Here is a 24,308-nt window from a genome sequence, read left to right on the forward strand (position 1 = left end):
CTGCTGGGCCAGTGGCCTCCTCCACCCCATTCACCCTGCCAGCCCACTACTTCCCATCCCTTCCTCCTCACTGCACAGTATGCCCAGTGCTTTCCCTGTGGAAAACAAAGTACCCTAGGAGACTTTTGCCTTCATCTCATCCCCTCTTCACATGTCTATTCCCATCTTGCCACACTCCCTGAAAGGGTGGTGTCTGTTGGTCTCTGTTCCCCCAACTCCTCTTTCTCTCTAACCCATCCTGCCCCTATCCCATTTTGAGTCTGTGTGTGAGACCATCCATCAGTAGTCCCCAGGTACCAAATCAGTGGCTGCTTTTCTAGTTCATTCCCACTTGGCCTGTCCTTAGTACTGGATGTATTTCTGCAACTCCTGCCTCTCCTGTTCTGGCCCTGCTGCCCCTGCTCTGGCACATTCTTGCCACTTTGATGGCACCTATTCTAGCCATCACTGATCTCCAGCATGCTGACGGTTCCCAGGCCAGGGCGCTCTGGCCCCTGCTCTTTTCCTGAGTGCCACCTCCCACTCCGCCATTGTCTTGACCTGGTGGCTTGGTGCTAAGAAAGTCTCATTCTTTATGTCTCCCCTGGGCCCCCAAGCCTGCTGTTCTCTTTATACACACATCTCACATCTGTGTACAGGATGCCTTTCCTCTCATCTCTTATTCAATCACCAACCTTTCCAGAGTACCTGCTGTGGGCCAGGTTCTGTGCCAGCCACTAAGTCAGATTGAACGAAGGAGACAGACAGTAAATAAAAATTCTCTCGGCTTGTGGCAGGTGGTATGAAGGAAAGAAGAAGGAATGCAAGGATGAAGAGTTGGGGGCTGGGCGAGAAGGGACCCTTAGAGACGCTGGTCAGGGAAGATCTTTGACAAAGGAACTCAGGCCTAAATGATGAGAAGGAGCAAGCCAAGAACAACCTGGGGGATGTCCTTCCAGACAGGACCCTGATGGAGGAGGAACCCAGCTAGGCAGAGGGAACCAGTGGAGGGCAAGGCCAGAGAGCTGCCCTGCTGGACCTCTTATGCCACTGCAGCTAGAACTCCCGGGGTGCCCTTTGCAAGCTGGCTGCCACCTCATCCTTACCTGTGATGCCCTTTTCATGTGGCTAGAGGGCTCAGAGCTGGTGAAGCCATCCTCTCCCCAGGGCATGGCCACCTTGAGAAGGCTACTCCCTTGAACTAATGACCTCCTAGCTCACACCTTCCTCACCTCCCTCCCCTGCTCCTTTGCAGCTCAGTTGCTAGGTGGGCCCCAGGGTGTGTTCCCAGCCTGCTTGTCTCTCTGGGGTGACACCTCTGTGCTTGCAGAGCCATCTCTATTCACTACGCTGGAGCACTGCTCCCACCCTGTGTTACCCAGCTTCACAGCTGGGCTGAGCCCTGACTCCTCCCCTCTCTCTCTGGAGCCAGGCACACAGTAAATAGCTGCGGAGGAGGGATCTCTCCTCAGGAGCAGACTGGAGGAACAATGTGGTAGCGGGAAGCTGGAGGAAGCTTTGAACAGCAGTTAGGAACTGTGTGATGAGAGTCGTCCAAAGCGAGCACAGGCAAGGAATGACAGGTGGCATTGAGCCACATAGGAAGGTTGGCAAGAAGAGGCCTGGGTGTGGCCCTAAGGAATTGCAGCCAGCAACTGTGAAGTGCAAGACAGCAAAGTGGCTTGTCCCATCCACGCTGCTTCACCCACCCCATGCCCTCCTGCTCCCTTTTTGACCTAAGCCCTCCCCAGTGTGCATGAACAGACCCCCACCCCCCACCCAAAGCAAGCTTTACAGTGGGGCTGCAGAGACAAGTACACATACTCCAAAGACCGGCAGACAGACGTGTATGGTGGTTAGCATGCCTGTACCCAGAGCACCCAAAGCCAGGGGAAACTTGAGTCCCAGAAGGAAAAACACACCCAGACACCAGACCTACACTTACAGTAGGAATGGAAGACATGCACCCTGGAGACACTTCATCTCTGTCTGTATGTGTAACTTAATGTCCATACTTGAGGAAGGGGAGAGAAGCAAGGGAAAGACAGAGAAAGGAGGAGGGAGCAGCCCTCCCAGCTCACACCCAGGCAGGGAAGAATCACACAGACAGCTGTGTTTGTCTCCCCCCAGCCTTGTGGGAAAGGTGCACCCAGACTTCCACAGGACACTGTGGACACTGATAACTGGGTGCAGGGAGAGAGTAACATGTCTAGAAGGTGGAAGTTGGAAGAGAGACCCCAGAATGGGAGGCAGGGGGAGACACACATACAGAAAGTTGTGGGGGCAGGAGACATACACCAGGATGGGGTAAGGACACTCACCTTTTCAAGGGCAGGAAGGAGATAGCCCCAGAAGGTGGGGCAGCAAGTTAACACTCACCAGGATGTGAAGGGAGACACAGTGACACCAAGCACACTGGGATGGGGAGGAAAAGGATCTAGATACAGCCACAGGCACCCAGAGGGTGGGAGAAGATGCCCTTCCAGAGTTGGAGGAAAGATAACAGACACCCCTTCAGCAGGAAAGAGACACTCCCAGAGGGACAAAGACATACTCCTAGGGAGAGAAAGAGACACATGTACGCAGAGAGGGTGAGAGAGGAGCCCTCACACACATGCCATGAGAGGGGAGAGAGATATATACAGCCCTGATTGGCAAAGCCAGACCACAGAAATTGGAAAGGAATTGACGCATGTGTGCACATGTCTAGGTGGTGGGGGAGAGAGATGTACAGATGCCCACAGAGGAAGACACACACATCTATACATACCAGGAGGGAAAGAGGCAGGAGGAGGGATGGAAGCCCCCACGCAGAGAGAGACATGGGCCAAGCAAAAGCTGCACGGGGACAGCGAGAGGAGACAGCAGGGAAGACTCCATGCTTGGGGAGTCGAGAGACACCGAGTTCCTGTTCAAGCTACCAGGCAGAGACTCAGAGCTGGGAATTGGTCGTTGTGCTTCCCAGTCCCGGGAGTCTGTTTTCCCAGATAGCATCTGTGCATGGAATCATCCCTTGACTGCTGAAGGTAGCTTAAACTCCAGTGATGGATCTCTAGACGAAGGTCACACCTGACCCTTTTACCCAAATTAAAATACTAAAAGTTATATGTTCACATAGATTTTTCTTTCTTGGAGTATCATGTACATATTCGTCACAACCATCTTAAGCCTTTAACCATCTTAAAGGTCACAACCACTTTAAGAATCCTTTGTTTCAGCTGGCACCTCAGGTTGTTACCTGAAACACTAACTTGACCCCACCCTGCGCTTGGCGCTGAGCTCCCTTCTGTTTGGGATTCTCTTCTCCCAGTTCTCACCAGAGAGCATCCTGTTAGGCCTGACTCAGTGGTACTTCTGTGCCCCACAGTCCTAGTACTTGTGTTCCAGCCCTGAGCACACAGCTTGCTTTGACTCACAAAGGAGATGTCCTTTTCCTCTATTCGTGGATCTAGATCTTATTTCTCCTGATACCACGTTACTTTCACACGGCAAGCCCCCAGGGAGTTTTGTGAGCTGCAAGCCTCCCAAATGGTAACAGGAAAGCAGAGTCTTGGGTCCTATTTCTCCCCTGCACAGAGCTCTAGGGGCTGGCTCCTCTGGCATGCACTGTCTCCTGCTCCCCATAAGAAGCCAGGCCCTCTGAACTCCAGACCCTTTACTTCTGTGGACTTGGGCTGGGGTGCCTTCAGGCAGGGGAAGCTGCACACACTTCCCTAACTGCTGGGAACGGATTTGGGGGCACCTGGCAGCTGTCTCACCACCTTCAACCTGCCCAGACCATGCAGCTGGCACCACTGCTGCCCTACTGCCAGTCTCTGGCCACCTGTCCCCTGCACGTTCTCTCCTCTTGTTGCAGATGATCCAAGGAAGCTGGTCAGCTTCTGTGGGGGGGCGCCTGGTAAGTCAGGCAGTGAGTTAGGACGTTAACCTCATTTCTTGGAACAACAGTATCACCTGACATAATGAGGTGGTTACTCTGTGCTTACTGCCCAGCCCACTTCCACCTTGGGGCCCTTTTAATCCTTGCAATAACTCCATAAGACAGGTACTGGGTGTATTCCCCATTCACAGGGGAAGAAAAGGAGGCTCAGAGAAGTTAAGTAACTAAGTATTAAATGAGATGATGCATGAAAAAATTCTCAGCATAGTACCTGGTTCATATGAGTGGTCAAATGATTTTTTTCTAACTATTCTATGAAATTCTAGCTAATAAAGATAACAATAATTGTTCTTTCATGGAACTGGATTTCTAAGTCTAATAGTCTATTAATGGACCAAAGCTAGTGTATTAAGTAATTAATATTTTCATTTTATTTATATTCTAATATTTAATAAAATAGGAGTGTCAGATCTGTTACATTCTGATAATTAATACTGATGTATTAATAGCTAATAGTCTAATAGGGATTCTAATTAGAATCTGTAAAAGACACTAGATAACTTTGTTCCCAGTTTACTGAGAAAATTGGGTCTATCAGGTATGCCCTGTCAAGAGTACCCTTCTTATTTGTACCCTAACACCTTCTTTCCTTGGCTGCTGAGAAGCTCTGCTCTCCTACCCAAGGCTTACCATCTCTTTTCCTGCTTCATTGAATAGAGCAGTGTGTTCACCTCTAGGTTCTTTTCCTTCAGCCAGTGAGATATTCAGAGTTTTGCAGACAAAAATAGTTTGAAGCCTTCTCTTGACCCTGTCACCTTCATCCAGCCATCCTCTTTCTCTTACAGACCTTGAGGTCTTCTTTGGTTCTTACTCAGACTTTGCCAGTTCACACACAGACAAGCACACATGTACCCCTACCCCATCACCAAGTCCAGCACTTTCCCCTGGTTCCTGACCTGTCTGCTCCGTGACTTTGGCTCTTGCTTAGTGTGTGCCCATTTTCTCCATCAGTCACCACATTCATCCACCACACAGCCTGACACAGCTCTTTGATCTTGCTAGACTAATTGATTCCCCACCCTTACTAGAATTGAAAATTACCCAGTCATTTTATGCTAGATGATTTTAGCACAAGTTTTATGCAAAATGTTAATCCTCTCCTGGAATATTTCTAAAAAATAATTTATACAGTTGAAAGGTCATGACTACTAAAGATATTTGTTATATTACTTTTACATCCTTTCAAAGTCTAAGAAGTAACTACTCAGTATCAGTAGAGTAGCATAGATCCATTGATTGGCCTGTGGCCTTTGTAGCAGGATCGGGGTTTCAGAAATGCTCACGTACAGTCCTTAATTCACAGAAGTTGTAAGCTTCATAAACTGCATGTAAATAACCCCTGGCTTTGCTGTTATCAACCAGTTTTTATTGAGCACTCACATAATTTATACTGTATCACATACAGGTTTACTATGTAGGTTAAGTGTAGCACTGTATTTAGGTGGTTTTTAAAAACTTTGTATTATAGAGTATCTCAGAGTTACACAAATGTAGAACAGTAGAATGAATCCTTAAATTTCCATATCAATTTCAATAGTTATCACTCAGGAGCCAGTCTTATTTTGTCTGTGCCCCTCTCCATGTGCATCTCTTCACCTGCAGACTATTTTAATGTAAAATTGTTTCCTATCATTCCTAAATTTTTGGTATTTCCAAAGGATACAGGCTCTTTTTAAAGGTATACTCAGAATGTGATAATCACACCCCAAAAAAACAGTAATACCTTAATGTCATCAAATATTTAGTTAGTGTTCAAGTTTCTGCAGATGTCTCTTAATCTTAACAGTTCGCATGATTGAAATCCAATAAGGCCTATATCCACAGTCTGTTGATACATCTCTTACATCTCTTTTGACCTACAGGTTATCCCTTCTTATTTTTTGTTCTTAAAATCTGTTGAAGAAATGGGATTTTTTGGTTTGGTTTGATTTTGGTTTTGTCCTGTAGAGTTTTCTGCAAGTCTGGATTTTGCTATTTGCATCCCTGTAGGATTGTTTGACAAGCTCCAGTGGCCTCTCATTATATGTAGGATTCAGCTTCTGTTTTTTACTTCCAAATATGTTAAAATCCCCTAGAAAGAAGACTTTGGAAAGATTGAATGTGGAAGAAGTAGGTGTTACAAATATAGATATATGGTAGCTTACTTCTGGTGTAATATTAATGTTCACATCATCTTAAATATGTTGAATACTAACAGGTATTTCCTTCTGATATTTTTCTTCTTTAAACCTATGTAATACTATGTAATACATAATATTATATAAACTGAATTGGGATCTTTGTTCTGTATCCCTACCTTTTAAGAACCTACCATTGTGCAAAGGTTGTTTCCATGTACTTGTATGTTACGTCTGCATATGTTAGAATACCAGTCGGCAAGCATCATGGTGTATTTAGCCTAACTCTCTTCTTGGCCATATAGCTTATTTCCATTCTCTAAATAATACAGTGATGAATGGCCTTGTGTACATAAGTTTTTAATACATCTCACATTATTTTCTGCAGATAAATTCTTAGGTGTAACACTAGTGGAGAAAATGATAAATGCCTTCTTTTGCTTGGCAGTTGCAGGGCCAGTGTGACCTCCAGGAGGACTGTACATGGAGTGCTCAGTTCCTTAACCCCCTCCAGTGTGGGCCGTGACCACTTCAAGGAACCTTGCTATAATCTACGCTTTTTGATTTCTCTTGTATTTATCTTTCATATGTTTTCCCTTCCTTGCAGTCACTTCTTCCTGCCATCATTACATTTGCCTTTGATGCCTGAGGGTCCTAATATTCTCTCCGCCAAAAATCTCAGTAACCCAGCTTGGTGTCATTTTGCTTGAGAGATTGGCATTCAGAGAGGGAAGGTGCATCGTGCTCACATCCATGAAAAAGTGCATGTTGTGTGTATATGTAATGTCTGCTTTGGCTGTTAAGAACCTGTCTTCCTCCTCTTTGTCCTCCCATCCCTGTTTTAGATCATGGATATTGCAGACTGAGTGAAAGATCATTGTGTGCTAATACAACAAGTTCATGTTGAGGTGAGGAGAAAAAACTCACCAGCTAAATTCTGAATTGATCGGAATTTGCCAAGCAAATAAATTAAGGGAGTAATTATCCATATTACCCTATAATTCATTTTTTGAAGAATCGGGATTTAGATTGTCACCTCTTTCTATACCTTCAAGTATTAACTATCTAGGGGGATGTTGGTTGAGAAAATTAAAGTATCAAGAATATTTAAACACTATAATCAAGATTCTCTGAAATTATAATAATTTGCAACTTGTCATGGTTACTTAAAACTGCTCACCTCTGTGAATCTGAACCTGAAAATAGGCCTTGCTGACTACAGCTTTGTGTCCTTTAACTTTGCTCGCCCTCTTGCTCCTTCTCTCACTCTTGATGCTTTCTCTTGGTCTGTCCTGCCCTCTCTGGTTTCACTTGGTCCCTGCCACCACAGCTTGTTCCTGCCAGTGTTCCAGAACATCCAGTCCATCGACTGCCTTCTGTACCTGCTTTACGACTCCCAACCCTGGAAGAATCCTCTCCCCTTGCCTTTTCTCTCCTTGGGCCTCCAAGATGACTGGAGACAGTCATGTTACTCGGTGATCAGAAGTAGCATGTGTAAGTAGGCCTGAAACTACCGCTAGAGTCTAAGGCCTGTTGAGATTTGGTCCTGGGTCACTGCAGCTCTGCATCAAGTATGTGCCCCCTTCCTATTGATACCCCATAACACCTTCTGTTCCTCAGGCACATTGGTCTTGTTTCTTCTGCTGCCCTCATGCCATTTCTGCTGCTGGAATGTCCTTACCTCCTTTCAGCCAGTTGGCCAATGCCTCCTTGTCCTTGAAAGTTGTGCTCAGGTGTGAGGTGACATTAATTTGCATCTTCTCAGTCCTCTGCCTGTGCCTCAGAGGCCCTGTCCTCCTGGTCTGCTTTTGTGTTTTAGGCACCATCCCCACTGATCCATTTCTTTCTCAGCCTTTCCTTCTCTGCTTGTGTCTTCCTGTCAGCAGGTAAACATGTCAAACCTCTGCCACCTTAAAAACAAACACCTGTGACAGGAAGCTGTCTCCTTGCTGTGCTTTCCCTCCAGCAGTACCATTTCTCCAGAGTGACATGGATGCCGACTGCTCACATCACACTCCTTCCCCAGGCTCAGTGTTCCATTCCTGTTCCTCCACCCCTGAAATACTCTCCAGGATTACTAAAGACCTACATGCTGCTGAATCAAAGGGAGTAGGATTTAGGTGATCCTTGCCCCTTCTGGGCACCCCCCTCCATTGTTCTGTGACTGCACAGCCCTCCTTTCCCCCAGAATTCCTGTGTGTCCTAAGTTGTTTCTGCCACAGGCCCTCTTCCTCTGAGATCCTTACCCTGCTCTTTAAAAACCTCTGCTGGCTCTTCCTCATCTGTTAAACAAGCTGCCATTCAAGGTCTGCATGTTATTGGCTGTTCCTTAACTGTAGTGAAACTCCTACTGAGTGCTGGTCACTTTGTGTGCCCTTTCCATAGTGCCCTTTCATTTGTTCCTCGTTAGAACCCTGTACGCTTTAATTATCTCTCTTTTCAGTGAGGAACCCAAGCTGGAAAAGGTAGATGAGTTACACAAGGCCTCACAGCTGCCCCCCTTGGCCCTGCAGTTACCACACCAGATTGCTTCTACAGACCCTCAGACTAACCCAGCCCACAGAACTGCCTTTTCCTTCTGCCAGGCATCCTAGAGCACAGGCCCTTTCACAGACTCCTGGGCTGCTCCCAGCCTTGCCTGTCCACAGCCTCACTTCCCACCCTCCCCTCAGGGCACCATGGCTCCAGGCAAGAAGTGAACTGTGTGTCCCTCATTTCCTGTCCCCCCGTTTGGTCCTTTGGTCCACCCGCTCCTCAGGCCTGCCCTCCCCTCTGGGCTGCCCACCCCACCTCCCAGCCTGCTCGACATGATGCCCTCTTACCTCTCTCTACATTCAGTTCTTCCTTCCCAAATTCTCCTCTTCAAAGCCTGAAAGAATATTTTATTTATATGAATTCCCATTGTTCATAATATCTACTTACTTTTGGGCCTTCTATTTTGTGTTATCAATTATAAATATCCTTTTGGGATACCTCCCCGTGATTACACACTTCTTGGTGGTAGAACTGGTGACTGACTAATCTTTGTGTTTCCATGGTACTTTGATACTTAAACTAAAAAACAGATTTATTTATCTGTAAATTTGTTCTTACAGTCCATTTCAAGGGCCTCTCTGCAGGGAGGGGGACTCTACTGGTGTACTAGAAAGACTGACTTTCCAGACGTGGCCACAAGGTGGCACAATGACTGCAGCATTCTGGCTCTGTGGAGGGTGGTCCAAGTCAAGAAAGAGAACAGGGTGGTCGTGATTGCTGGATGCTCAAGAGTTTTTTTAATTTAAAACATTTATTCAATTCATAATAATTCACAAAGATAATCAAGCAGGCTGAGCAGCTGTTTTCCTCCACAGTTCCATTTGGCCAACAGTGGAAAGGTTCCCTGTCTCCCTTCCTCTCTTCCTCATATTTGTTCAATAAATATTTGAGTACCTCCTTTGTGCATTCACTGTTCTAGATATTAGGGATACAGAAATGGACAACCAAAGGCAAGATCTCTGCTCTGGTGGAGCTTATTCTGTGGCCTTCACTGGGACTCAACTAAAGATACTGGAGACAGACTCAAAAGTTTCTTTGCTGTTTTTTTGTTATCCTGAAAACAGAAATAAACAGTGTTTCCACTCTCACCCAGCAGGAACTGACCCATAGTTTTATTTATCCAAATGGGTTTCAGTTTGCAAAGTCAAAGGACCACTAGTCACTTACTGCTCTGACTAGTTTTACTTTAGCCATGATTTTCTGTGGCCTCCTACCGTAGATTTCCCAGTTATCCCACTTAGTTAAGAATTGACTGTCTTCTTTGCAGTTAGAGATTCTGAGGTTCGAATAGGCCAAAAGTCATCTCTAAAATTGCATAAATACATGGAAAATACATAGTCAGGTCTCTGTATCATTCATTCTGACTAAGATCAATGCCAGTAAAATTCTTAAAAACAAATGAAAGCAATCAAGTCTAGTATTGTGGCAGATACCTATGCATAAATTTGACACAGACTGTGTTGTTGCTAAAGGTAACTTTGACAAGGTGACTCTAATGTAAATTTATTTAGTTCAAATTACATCTAACATTTAGAAACATGTCTTCTGCAAGGAGTAAGCAAGAGTGCAAAAAAATGCAAGTACAATCATTGAGAAGCCTCAAAAATCACACACTTGTGAGAAGTCACTGTTAGAGCAGCCCCCATTATGGTATGTCTTAATTGTACTCATTTTTTTCCAGTCCAGGATCACATCTCTTCCTGTACCTTCCCTCTATACCTAATCTCTCCACCAGCCTGGCTGTGCAGGACAGGATTCAGTTCCACACCCCTCTTGCCAACACTCGTTTCAGTTTCAGTAGCATGAGGGTAGGGGATTAATTTGAGATGCCATGCAAAAGAGAATTTCCATGTTGTAGAATTCACAATGTGGAATTTTGGTTTTACCATGTGCTTCAATAGAGTACATTTTTTCCAATACATGGCTGTTTTCTCTGATTTTAAGTAAGCTTAATATTTTCACAGGTGCATTATAATCTTTTACCACAGCTAAGCCACAAGAAGGGGCTGATCCATCCTGGGAAGGTCAATTGTCACAATGTACCCAAATTACCATTCAGGTCAACACACAAAATGACTGCCCACTCCATACAGATTGGTCTTATTTCTGCTATGATTTGGGGTTATCTGTGACCATGACCACCATAAAATTTCAGATATGCTTCACTTATTGTCACAAAGATGAGAAGATCGAAAGTATGCTGTTTTACCAAATATCACTTTTAACATAAATCTCACATTACATGTGATTGCATGGTCTTCTTCACATGGAGTATTCCCATTGTTTGTCCTTCGAAGATTCTAGTGGCTATGATTCTGTATTAGAAGCCTTATTTTTAAATGTACATCAGGCCATTTGGGGGCAGCACTTATTTCTGAGTAGCATGCTGCATATGGTAGTTTTGCATTTGAGCCCTCAGAACTATGCTAAAGACTTTACATCCATCTCCTTGTTTAATTCTAATGGTACTGCAAGGTAAGTATTTATTCCCATCCGGAAGAGAGATTAAGTTGTCCAAAGTTACACTTAGGGAAAGGCAAGTCCTTTGCTCTCAGCCACTATTCCCTGTATCACTCCAGGTTCCGTGAACCAGCATGAGCATTTGTGTTTTGAGGCCCCCTCTAAGTCAGTTTTAAAGGAGCAGGATAAAGACAGTTGTCAGTACTGTTACTGGTTAAGATTATGGAGAGACCTTCTTTCTGCAGCACTTCTTATAGTGGGGGGAGCAAACTGGGGTCCTGCAGTGGAGAAGGTCTTGGCTGAGGCTCCGAGGAGGAGGGAGGGTCCTGAGGCCTCACAGTGACCGGCTTGAGGCTCCTTTTGTTAATTACCTGTTCAGCAAGCACTGCAAAGTTCCAAGTGAGTTAAAATTGAGGAAGGTAAAATTTCTTAGGAAAAACGCTAGCCTAACAAAAACTTGAAAGGAGAATGACCACTTAATTCTGTCTCAGAAAGCAACAAAAGCACACAAAGATTGGTTGTTCTCTGAATCATCTACACACATGGCTGGGGATGGGAGGGTAGGGAGCAAATTGTAGAGGCACTTGCATTTACAGATTTAGAATAATCTGTAAATTATTAGAATAACTTAAAATGTTCAGGCTTTGGTAACATGACGCACAAGACGACTCCACCCATCTCCAGCCCCTTAGCTTCATTCTCTCTCTCCCTTGGCTCCAAAAATAACAAACTGCCTGAAGATACCCAGATCCCCTACAGTTTCTGATTCCCTCTACCTGGAATACCTGCCCATGCTTGGCTAATACTTGCTCATTTTTTTTTTATCTTGGCTCAAGTGTTAGTCCACTTATTTTTTTAATTAATCAAAGGCATGACTACCAATTAGCATGGTGCTTCTTTTTTTTTTATGGCTACCACCAATTAACATATTTAAAAGGTCTGTACAGAGGCTGAATTGAAATGCTTCAGTGGGTAGCTCATTTGGTATTTGATAAATGGAACTTATCCCAGAACTATTTGTTACTTGTAGATCTCAGTTCCAGCTAGAGAGTATTCCTGGAGCCTTTAAATCATGTAGTAGGATATGCCAGGCTGTAAAGCAACAGGTGACTGCACTGGCTTCTTCCAAGGGCAACAGCTGAGAATGTGGCTCTAAAAACTGCCTAGACATGTGTCCTTTCTCGTAAGGGCTGAATGTGACTCTAACATTTAAGCCAATATGTCTCTCATTTTTTTTCCCCCTCTGAATGGGAAGGAAAGATTTTAGTCATTTTGAGTCACTTGCCCTTATAAAAGATTTTAGTTTATCAGTTCACAGAAATTGAGTTTTTTGTAAATTTCAGTGAATTCATATGAAGATTTGTTTCTCATCCTCCTTAATTTTGTTTTTCTCAATATGAAAACTTGACCTTTTGTATAGCTTTATTGGGATATGATTGAAAATAAACTGTACACATGTAAAATATGCAGTTTGCCAAGTTATGACATATGTCTACATACCTGAAACCATCCCCACCAACATATAGTGAACATAACCATCATTCTTCAATTTGCCCATGTCCTTTTGTGAGTGATCCTTCCCGATCCCCACTTTTGTCTCCACATAACTACTGAGCTGCTTCCTGTCACTAAATTAGTGTTCATTTCCTATAATTCTATATAAATGGAATCATAAATATGTACTTTGTTTCTGAATTCTTTCATTCACAATTATTTTGAGGTTCATCCATGTTACTGTATGTATTTTAGTGCTGATTAATAGTCTATTGTGTGAATTTCCTACAACTTTTTATCCATTCACACATTGATGGACATTTGGGTTGTATCTAGTTTTTTATTGGACCTATGGTTCCTTAGCTCTGGGGTAATACTTAGTGTAAAACAGCTGTGTTATGTGGTAGACACATGTTTAACTTTTTAAGAAACAGCCAAACTTTTTAAAAATGATTGTACCATTTTTACCTTCTTGCCAGTGGTATGAGTTCCATTTGCTTCTCACTCTCACCAACACTGATACAGTCAAATGGTCAGTTTTTTAAATTTCAGTCGTTTTGGTGGCTACATAGCTGTATCTCACTGTGGTATTATTTTGCATTTCCCTAATAAGCAATGATGTTGGACATCTTCCAGTGTGCTTATTTGCCGTCCATTTACCTTCATTGGTGAAATGTCGATTCAAATATTTTGCCCATATTTCAGTTGAGTTTCAGAAGTTCTTTATATATTCTGGATACAAATTCTTCGTCAGATACATACTTTGCAAAGATTTTCATTTAGTCTTCCAGTGGTTTGTCTTTTCATTCTCATAATGTCTTTCAAAGCAGTTTTAAATTTTGATGAAATCCAGTATCAATTCTTTCATGGGTTGTTCTTCCAGTGTTGTAGCCAGGGAATTTTTGACTGTCACAAGATTTTTGTCTATATTTTCTTCTAGAATTTTTATAGCTTTAGATTTATATTTGTGTCTGTGTTCCATTTAGAGTTAAGTTTATCTGTGGTATGAAGTATGGATCCACTTTTTATATATCTACAACAAGCTTTTCCAGCACCATCATTTGAAAAACTATTCTTTTTGGTAAAATTATTTTTTCTAATTATAGAAGTAAGACATTTGTAAAATATAGAAGAAAAATAAAGCCTGTATCTTGTAAATTTTGTAAAACTAATTTACCAAAGAGTATTGTTGGGTGGGGGAAGGAGTAGTTCTAATTGTATCAACTTTACAAAATTGGAATGATATTAAATTCTATGTTCTACCTTTAAAAATTTTAGTATTGTAGCAGTGTTTTCCCATGTGGTTTAATATTCTTTAAATGCATGAATTTTAATGACTAGATAGATTCTATCATATAGATATATAATTTTATTAGACATAAGTTTTTGTTCTTAACTTTTGAACATGCTTAAATTTAAGGCTTTGTTTATCTTTTTTTTTTTTTTTTGCTTATAGTTTTAGAAATAAATTACCAGGACAGAATATATGAATATGTAAAAGGCTTTGATTACATATTTCTACAATGTATTCCAGAAAAGTTTCAACAGTTTATACTCCCACCAGCAAAAACTAGGAAGCTTAATTATTTATGGCAAATTTTGTTTGTGTAAAACCCTTAAGAATGCCCCCCCAGGGACCCCTCTCTTATTCTCCACAGTGTCTTTCTAACCTTCACTACTGTCCCCAGGCCAAGTGCCTTGCTCCTCCCTCACTCTTACCAGACAAATGACCCTTCTACTTGGCACTGGAAAAGTTAAGCAAACTGTATCCCTTGACTCTTTTACCAAAACACTTATCAGGATGAATATTCATCCCTCCTAGGTCAGTAAAGAAGCCCCCATTCTTACCTAAGAGGAAAACCTCTCCCTTTTCTCAGCTCCCAGTCTGCCCTGTCTTCCAGAATGCTGTCCTCTTCCCTTCCTCCTTATTCTCTGCACATAAACTCTCTTGTCTTTGGCACCTGGCATGCTGGGTTCCCCTTCAGCTACCATCCTACCATCTCTTTCAATGCAAAGCTTTTGGGAAGAAGGCATCCTTTTGCTGGAAACCATTTCCTGTCACTCAACTAGCAAAACATAATTTCGGTGTTGCATCTTCCTCCTCCTCCCATTCTCTCACTCCTCCTCATCCCACTCATACTCTTTGGTGCCAGAGTTCAGTGTCTTCTTCTCCAAATTCTGAACTCTATGCTACAATTGCAGGGGTATCCATAACTCTTAGCAGCTTTATCTTTTTTGGGGGGGTGGGGTACAGGGGGATTGCCATCTTTATTTTCCTTCTCTTTGAAGCTCTTTCTCTGCCTCCCCCTTTAAATGACTTGGTTTCATTTCATAGTGGTAGTCATTAGGCTCCAACACAAGATGGCAAAAAATATGGCTTGAATCTGTGAAAGTAAGCTATACTACTATTATTGCCTACCTTCCTTTCGTTTGCTAACACTGAAGGCACTTAAGTGGCCTTTCTTGTAGGAAATGCATGTTTTTGCTGATTTTCAGCTCTCTGCTTTGGACTACTCCAGCACCCATCTTCTGTGTCTCATTGGAATAAGCACTCACTCCCTGCCCCCTTTCCCCCATTACACGCTCTCTAAGTACTTATTCTCAGTGATTTTGACCTGTTCTGAGTTTTACAGTCACCCTGCTTCTCATCATTAGTCCATGAATGTATGGTGCCCTGGCCATTTGGGCTTCAGTGCCCTTATCCCATTTGAATCCTTACAGTGTCTATAATAAACTGTAAACACTCCAGCCAGTGTCAATTTATAATCTGTAGTAATCCCCAATTCTGATTTATGAGCTCTTCTAGCTAACTGGCATCCCCCCACCCCTTTATTCCCCTCTTTCTTTATTGTACATTCTTCAAGGCAAAATCCATAGTATTCTTTTCCTTTTCTGACCTTCTTTGGCACTTGTTTATACCATATATTGCTTTTACTATTGATAAGTCATTCTAGTACTGCTTTATGGCAGCGTTTATTTTATTTAATAGTGGTATTGCTTAATTTAGCATAAGGTATCAATCTCATGGTTACAACTAGAACTAGCTTGTATGCTTCTGGAGAACAGGACCCATGTCTGCATCCCCAGTAATTCAAATCAGTGCCATGTGTAATAGGTATTTGTAGTGTTCATTACATCAGTGTCAGCTATTATCTTAATAGAGTGGCAGCCACATATAACTGAACATTGACTCTCTAGAGAGATGATGCAGGTGACTTCTGCACAGAACTTCTGGCATCCCTTCTCTCTCTTGCTTAATGCCCATAGACGTACGTCTTCATTACCTGCACCACAGAATGAAGCTGAGGATAATCCAAAACACTTAATACTTCAGAATATATTTTAGAGTTTTTTGCATTTTGTTCGACTTGTCACCTGTGAATTCACTTTAAAATGAATAAGAGTCTCATCATAAAGCCTAGCCCAGGAGCTGGGCAACTATCTGTCTCCTTACTTTGCCTCTATTTTAGGGTGCTTGTGGTTTGCACCTTTTTCTGGGAACATCTGGCCTCAGGGAAACACTCCTAGGGCAGGATTTCTCCCTCAGCTATTGTTCAGAACAATATAATACACCTCAAAAGGTTCTTCTGAAAACTGTTATTGAGAAAATAGTGATGGTTTACTATATAAATGAAAATAAGCAGCAATTTTGAGAAATGGCAGTAGATTTAGAATATTTTACCAAGTAAAAATATGAACAATCACATTATGAAACTGTGATTCAGTGAGAAAATGTGTAAATCAAGGGTTACTGATTTGTTTACTTTTCATTTTTCAATGTACTATAAATATTTTTGTTTTATGTTTGTTTCTAACAGTATCTGAGATAGATTTCCCAGTAAAGATACAGTATAAAGAATATGAGTAGGTGGTAACAAATAAAAAACGATTTGGTTCAAATGCCATTAACCAGATTGGGTCTGACTTTTGGAATTTCAAACTAACTCTTCTTTTCTTTTTAGGTTGCCTCTTGGTGCTGCATTGGCTGTATTTGGCACCCAGAATGCTTCATTCTGTGATGGTCTATTAATAAGGTTACCTTGTAGAGTTTGGATCAGGGCCTCAGGTAGGTGGCTTTTTTCATTATATGGCATGACTTTCAAAGTAATTAATTATTTCAGGTTCTAAATAACATAAGGTGGAGCATTAAAAGCTTTGAAAAGCATGCCACATAATAAGCATGCCACTTACTATTATTTTAAGGTCTACCAATATATGTTGTGTTCAGCAGAATTTCATTAATAGTTATGGCCTAATGCAAGGATTGGAATATTGGCAAGAAACAGTCTACTTTGTGCACAAAATGCAAAACCGCTGTAAAAACTTATTTGTTCATCTTCCCCAAATAGCCCGCAGATGGACTCTTAAGTTCTTCCATCCCTGAGTCTTGCTCAGAGTGGTAGACTATCCCAAGTTACCATTATATCTCTTTCTGTCTATGGGGTAGGATCTGATTAACAATGGGCAGGTGAGGAAGGTAGCTATCTTTGCTGTAATGGGAAAGATGTTAGAATAAGAAACTCAGTGACACAACAGCAGTTTGCTAGCCCTGCTGGAAGGGCACAGAGGCATCTAGATTTCCCAACTTGTAGATGCAGCTCAGTGGCACAGAATCTAGGTCTAGCAATACTTGGAAATCCAGGCACACGTGGATTTGGCACCAGGTAAGTCTGTCAACAGGACCTCAAAAACAGGACTGAGATGTAGAGGACAGGACCCTCAGCACTTGGATGAGAAGACGTACAAACAAAAATGTCTGTGTCAAGGCCAGAGGATAGGCTCAAGGTCCTAAGATCCACCAGTGGCAGGCAGGGGCCCAGACCTGGAAAGTCACACATTTTGCACAAACAGAGCTTCATAATCAAATAAAAGGCATATGGAGTAATTTGGCTTAAATTCTCTTAATTACATCATTATATGGTGATAAAGCATTATAATCAAGGTAGCATGAAGTTTAGTCATTTGTTTATTATAAATATATCTTAAATATACTAAAAGTTGATGGTTTTTCAGCATTACAGGTTATGAATTTTTCTTTTTCTACTTTGCTATAGTTGTACTTGTTTTTAGTGAAGCTATTCTTTAGCAGCTAGGAAAAGAAAAAATGTCTCATTACTTTGACTTAGCCAACTACTTTTATACAGATTTTCTCCTTTTTGATTTCTCTTCTATCTGTAATCATGCAAATATTTACTCTTTTCAGTGTCATCCGCACACTTTAATTTCTCATGAAGAATATCCTCTTCAAGATTCCTTTTTCTTTTCTGTAAAATGTCATTGACTTTCCAGATAATAAATCGTAACCAATACAGATTTCTTATGCTTAAGGAGCTGTGGAATAGAACATTTGAAAGCAGAAATGTGCTGAAATCCCAGGCCACCTGAGTGCTGCCCGGTGCATCTCTGTGCTTGTTGGGCCACCTGTGGACCTCTGGGTACCATGCGCTCAAGTCTCCCTAGCTTTTGACACCACTGACAGGAACAGGATGGACTCCTCGGTGGTTGGGGTGTGACTTCTGAGCTTGCTGTAAACAGATTTGGGCCTTAAAAATCCCAAAACATGTTTACCTGCTTTTTTGGTTCCTTAAAGGGACTATAGTTACGTTCAACAAATACTTTCCAAATGTCCGTGACATGCCAGGGCACTGACAAGGTGTTGAGGGTAGAGGGATGAATAACAGTTTCTCCATAGATGAATTTAAAATCCCAGGGAGAGACAGGTAATTTCGAGGGCTTTCCAGTCTGTAATAGGAGTAAAAGGCTAAGAGTGGTAAAGTTTTGCACCCAAGTAAAATCGGTCAAGGAATATAATTTTCAATTTTCTTGTTGTAACAGCTGGTGGTATGCGTGGGTCCTCTGGAGATGGAGGTGGGGTGGCCACCCCTGAATGGGCATGTTTGTCTAGAACTGATCCTATTTACCTTTAACTATATAGGAATAAATAAAAGTGGTTGTTTGCAGAAGTGGTCTTGTCCTGGACAGCCACATAGGCGTAAATCATGGAGGACAGAGTGATGGCACCTAGAGAAGCTTACCTGGGTAGGGGTTGTTTTTCACAATATTGTTTAGTGCTACTTGAGATTTTGCACCACTTAACATAGTTATACCTTGTTGTATACCATAACACATGCCTAATCTTTGAACTGCACTTAAAGATGGTTTAAAACTAATTCTCTGCATGAGCTTTTATAACAAAGTAAAATTTCCTTTCCTCATTGCTTTTGTTTCAATGTGTACTATTTCCATCTTCCCATTTGAATTTATGCGCAGATTCAGTATGAGTGCTTGGAGAGTTCAAACATGAAACCCAGATTATGCTGTGTTTATAATTCTAACAACATGAGGCAGTTAATATAAATGAATAGACGCATGTCCTCCAAATGTTTGGGGTTCTTCAGTGTGATCATTTTTATAGTTGGTGTCAAGCATTTTTGTTGTAGCCCCAAGAATTTAAGGGTTCAGTGGTAACAGGAACTTTTAATTCATCACAATTTGGGAGATATCCAATTTTCAGATTGAGCTGACCTGTGAGTCCCCTGCATTGTGATCCTAGCCAGAGCACCAATATTTTGGAAATGCTTTATGCCACCACCACCCCCCAAAAAAACAGGAAAATCTGTAAAAATAAAGTTTTGATTAAGCAATCTTACTTTGTATTCAGATGTAATTACGATTCTTTGCTTTGTCAGGTGTCATTCCTTTTCTTTTGCACAATTCCTCTCTCATTTCCTGTTTGTAAGTACTGATTAGTTACCCAATGTGAAGAGAATGAAAATACTCTAGTGTACCACCCATCTGTGTTTTTTATTCTTTTATCTTTATAAGAATATACAGTCACAGGGAGAAAAATCTCCCACACAGTTGTGAAATGAAATGCTAACTTCTAAGTTATGGATCATAAAAGAGAGCTTTTAAAAGGGAATTAAAACTTCTTAACCTAACATGACATTATTTCTCCTTAAAAAATTAACAAAGGAAAATATTTCTGGATTGGAAGGTAAAATTCACTTGAATATTCCATCTTCATCAGATTGACTATTTGTTCTCTCTGGGTACTCTAGAAAATGAAATAAATAGCCACACCCAGGTTCCAGATAGCCCAAAAAGGAACATCCTAATTAGTACGGATAGTTGAACTCACATTGAGATTCATTGGTTTTGCCTTGGAATTCATTGACTTTTTCCTATTGGTTCTTTTTAAAAAAAATTTCTTTAATTCAGGTACATACACTAAAGCACAAAATCTTAGTGTACAGTTTGATGAATTTTAACATGTGTATACGTTTATGTAACCATAACCCAGATCAAGATATCAAACACCCTTTTGGTTCTTGAAAACAAATAGGTCTACTATTTCTCCTCACTTCTCTGGTGGCTTTTATTAGTAGTTTATTAAAGATAATGCTTTCTAAACATCAGTAAGGCTAAATTTTGTGGTAAATTTCTGAAGGGTGTGCCAGAACTGCTTTTTAATGAATTGCTGAAAACTTGAACATATCAAATACAAGTAATTCAAAACAGGTATCCTTTTTTTTTCTTTGTTTTAGTTTACTATGTATGACATCTGCTCTAGGAAAATAAATATGTAATTGTCAGTAGTTTGGGTATAAAATGAGTTATTTGGGTGCCTACCTGCCTACTGCTGAGATGTGCGAGGTGCAGGCTCAACCCTGCCGCATCTCCTGCTCCTCAGTGGGGATGGCTGCTCCTCAGTGTTCTCTCAAAGCCTCTGCAGCCTCATCTAACCTAACTGTCCATCTACCCTCCCTGTTCTGTGCCAGGCATGGATGCAGGTACCACCTTAGAAATTTTTATTATGAATGGGAATCAAATTGATATTTTCTACTTGTAACTAATTGTTTGCTTAGCACCAAGATGAATCAGAGAAGGTGTTTTTTGAAGCAAGCATTTTAGACAGCTTCTATTATAATTGCTATTGTTTTAAACTAAGACTTTACAAATAGCTGCGAAATTTCAAAAATACCTTTCTAGTGGCTTATTTAGTCTTTTGCATCCCCTTGTATCCATAGTGTATTATTTTTTACTTGAATATAGGTGTGTTTTTTCTGCCTTGTGTCTGTTGTAGTGGTTGATCAAGCCCATAGTTCATTTCGTTGCTGGAATACATTTATCTTGCTCTAATTATTTTCAGTCATTCAACAAAATTTTACTTTTTTTTTATGGGAAACAGCAGTGAAAAAAACCGATAGACCTCCTGCCCCAATGCTGCCTATACTCCTTATTTTTAATTCTTAGATTTTTATAGTTGCAAGATATTTTTTCTTTATATTATGCATTAATAAGTGACTTTATAGACCTACAGAAATTGAATTCTGTAAAAATTTCCACATTATCATACAAGATCAAAATGTGTTCTAAATATGCTGTTGCCCTTTCTTCAAAATTGACTATCCTCAATTATGTTGTTATCTTGTAAATTTATTTCACATTATTCAAAGCTCTGTTGTGTTCTAGACACATAAGGTATTAACTGCTAAGTTTCCTTTTGCAACCTACATATTTACTCTATATGAAAAACATGTTTTAAGCAAATGTTGACTTTTTCTGAATTGTTTACTAATGGTGTTTTATGATTACCGTAAGGGAAAATAAAGCTGTTTCATGTCATTTGCCCTTAATTAGCAAAGTATATTTTGACTTTTAAATTAAATATGGAAGAATTGTTAATGCAGGTAAGTATTATAAAACTCATAGCTGATAGAGAAATGACTGTCAGAACTGTGGAATTTAAAGTATAGGAACAGTTTCAGTACAGGCCTGTTCTTTTGCCAGCATCCTCATAGGAATTTGTTTTAGTAGACCCTCTGATGTATGATTCATTTTTGCTTATTTTTCTCTGTGAGTCGCTGTTTTAAAATGTAGAGCATAGAAAGATAAGCCTGTGTGTGTGCACACATACAATATTCCCTTTAATTATTGTTTTTCTATATGCAAAATTGCCCTAGGAAAAAATGTCTGTCCTGGTATCAGCAAAAACTGGAAGGGTGTTCAGAAGTGCAGTGTATCATCATCAGGGTGGTTTGAAATGGGTATATGTACATTTTCTGCTTTGTTTCACTATTCTTTAGATCAAGGCAAAGAAGAGCATTAATCAAGCACAGTAACCAATCTTTGATACATAAGAAGGAAAAACAGGAGTACACATTTTGTTGCAGTCTTTGCAGAATAGTAGTCGCAATGCTTTTTAAAAGTTTTTCTTAATCCTGTAAAAGAAAATACACAGATAATTTTTGTCAACATTTTAGGACTACATAATGCCAGCTATATATTTTTTTATGTTTATTGCATCAAGCCAAAATAATAATGAACTCTAACCAGATTCTAGTTTCCTTTGGGGAAATAATTAGCAGTCCTTTAAAATTATTTGGCCCCTCATAAGGACTCAGAATAGTTAGGTTGAATTTAGGGAAATTAACTATGACTTTGGAATTATGTTTTGTGATTAAATGAATGAAAATGATGGCTTTGTTATTTTATTTCAGAGGGTAAAATACGTAATGGGTGGTTTGTAGGCTATTATAATATTTCAAATCAAGATATGTAATTTTAAACTGTGTTGAAATACTTTGACTCTAAAGGATTTTTATTATAAATGCCATTGAACAGTAACCATAAATAAACATTTTTATAAATGTATTTGAGATTCAGTAAAATATTGATTAGGAAAAGATGAGAAAATATTTTAAAAGTTTACTTGCAAACTGTCTTTATTAAAAGAAGCTTTTTAGGTCTTAACTTTATTTCCTCTGGAGATCATGTTGGCAGCTCAAATAGAGAAAATAGACATTATCCCTTCTTCTTGTCTTTAAGTGTAATGGTAGAATTTATCCATTTACAAGGTGGTTTGCCAACCTGCCCTTCTAGAATGCAGCAGAATAAGACTGAAATAAGAGTTTTAGGGCATAAGCCCCATCCTGACCACAAATGCAATCAAGGTGTCCAGCTTCTGTGGGCCTCTCACCTTAAAATGGGGCTGATGTTAAGTGTGTCCACCTCTCAGGTCCATTGAGTTCCAGGGAGGTAATAGAGATGAAAACACCCTACACTTGTAAGGTATTTATATTATTAAAGTAACATAATACACAAAACAGGCTTTCATATTCTTAATTACCCCACCAAAACCTCAGTATGTGCCCTGGGCAAGTAAGTATTTACAAAGTTAATTTTATTATTTTGCAATTTTGATGTGCAGAATTCAGTTCTTCCATTTATGCATGTCCTGTGCTTTACAAAAGAATGGAGCTTTTGCTTTAACTTTTAAAATATCTTTTATTAGTCTAAATTTTTATTTTTCTTGCCTTTTAAACTATGAGAATAATGCTGCTTTCAAATATACCCTTAGTATTTTTGTAATGATGCTTGAATGTCCTCTATTAAATATTTTATGTATATATCCTTAAATTCTTAAAGTATGTGAAAATTTGATTTCAGGAAAATTAGATTTGTGTCTAAAATGTTAAGTAAAATTATTTCCATTTAACCTCTCATTGGTGAATCCTTTCATTATTGTATTTTAACTATTTGATTTATATTATTCCTCTCAAGTTCTTGCAATCATGATTTCTGATTGTTCATCTTCAAAATATTCAGAATTTACTAATCTCTCTGTGCCCTGTACAGTGTGATAATTCTAGTTTTTTTCTGCCTTTCAACCATTATTCTTTTGATATTTACTTATAAGTCAAGAATTATTAACAGATATTTTTTCTATGTCCTTAGTCCACTGAAGATCATGCTACTAATAGGCATTTTTGAGATTTTTTATGATTTTTCAACAATGATCTCCTAAAACCAAATGATGCTTTCTTCCTGATACCCTCTTCTCCTGTAGCAAACCTATGTTTAACTTCCCTTGCATGCTTTTGAAATCTAAAGAGCACGGACTTATTGCCACATTTCAGCAATCCTTGCAGCATTCTGAGAAATAAATTGGCAGGTGTGGCAGTTAACAAAAGTGTAGCTCAGAGAAGCCCAAGTCACACAGGTGTGTGCCATGGGGGCATGTGAGTGCTTTCATCAGGAGTCTGCTATTTGGTGAGGTTCCAATGCATTTTCTCCAAAAGACAACTAAGTTTGTCTCTTCCTAAACCTATAAGCTTCATGAAATTTTGATCAATTTGTTTTACAAATAGTACTTAATATCCACTTCTCTCAGTAGGCAAGCTAGATTTTTAAAACTTAAATTGAATTTGGGAAAAAAGTGGGGAGTCATTCAGCATCACAAAATGCCATTTATATAGGTAATACTGTTTTACTTTTTGTTTCTGCATTTATTTGCCCATGTAAATGTGCTTAGAACTAATAAAACTTTGCAATTGGTGAAAATTAATGCATGTCTCATCAGCAGAGTATGGAATGGAAGCATGTGCCATGAAATTGCAATTCTTTTATCCTTTATTTTCCATCATTTACATACTGTTTCCATTTAGAGTGTAGTCCATTCGTATTTTTTATTTCATAGATTGGTCAAAATGGGAAAGACTGGATTCTGCTCTCTTCTACGAAGAGTCAATGGGACTGGCTAAAATCAAGGTCTGAGGCTTTTTCCATCTGTCTTCAGGTATGCATTGAACAAAAATCCCTACAGTTCTCTGCATGTATCTTTAAAGTATTTGATTGATATGTGTATTATGAATGTAGACTTTGTTTGATGTTGAGCTCACAACCTTATATTTATCCTGTAGTTTTAAACGCACCTATAACTAATTTGAGTTTTGTTATACATTGAGATAAAAAAATATTATCAGCCATGAAAAAATTTC

General features: G+C 40.1%; 1 protein-coding gene across 6 annotated transcripts in view; it reads left to right on the forward strand.

Moving 5' to 3' along the window:
- Positions 1–24,308, forward strand: part of PLAG1 (PLAG1 zinc finger) — a 67,873-nt gene that overhangs the window by 33,583 nt on the left and 9,982 nt on the right. For 4 of the 6 annotated variants that reach the window (XM_073229533.1, XM_073229534.1, XM_017677405.3 and 1 more), the window contains exon 2: positions 24,008–24,106. The gene's annotated coding sequence lies outside the window, so the exon portion shown is untranslated. Of the gene's footprint in view, positions 1–16,487; positions 16,592–24,007; positions 24,107–24,308 lie in introns of all 6 variants that reach the window. The other 2 variants (XM_017677404.3, XM_017677406.3) reach the window with 1 other exon arrangement.

The sequence above is a fragment of the Manis javanica genome, chromosome 2, assembly GCF_040802235.1.
Source record: "Manis javanica isolate MJ-LG chromosome 2, MJ_LKY, whole genome shotgun sequence".
NCBI lineage: Eukaryota > Metazoa > Chordata > Mammalia > Pholidota > Manidae > Manis > Manis javanica.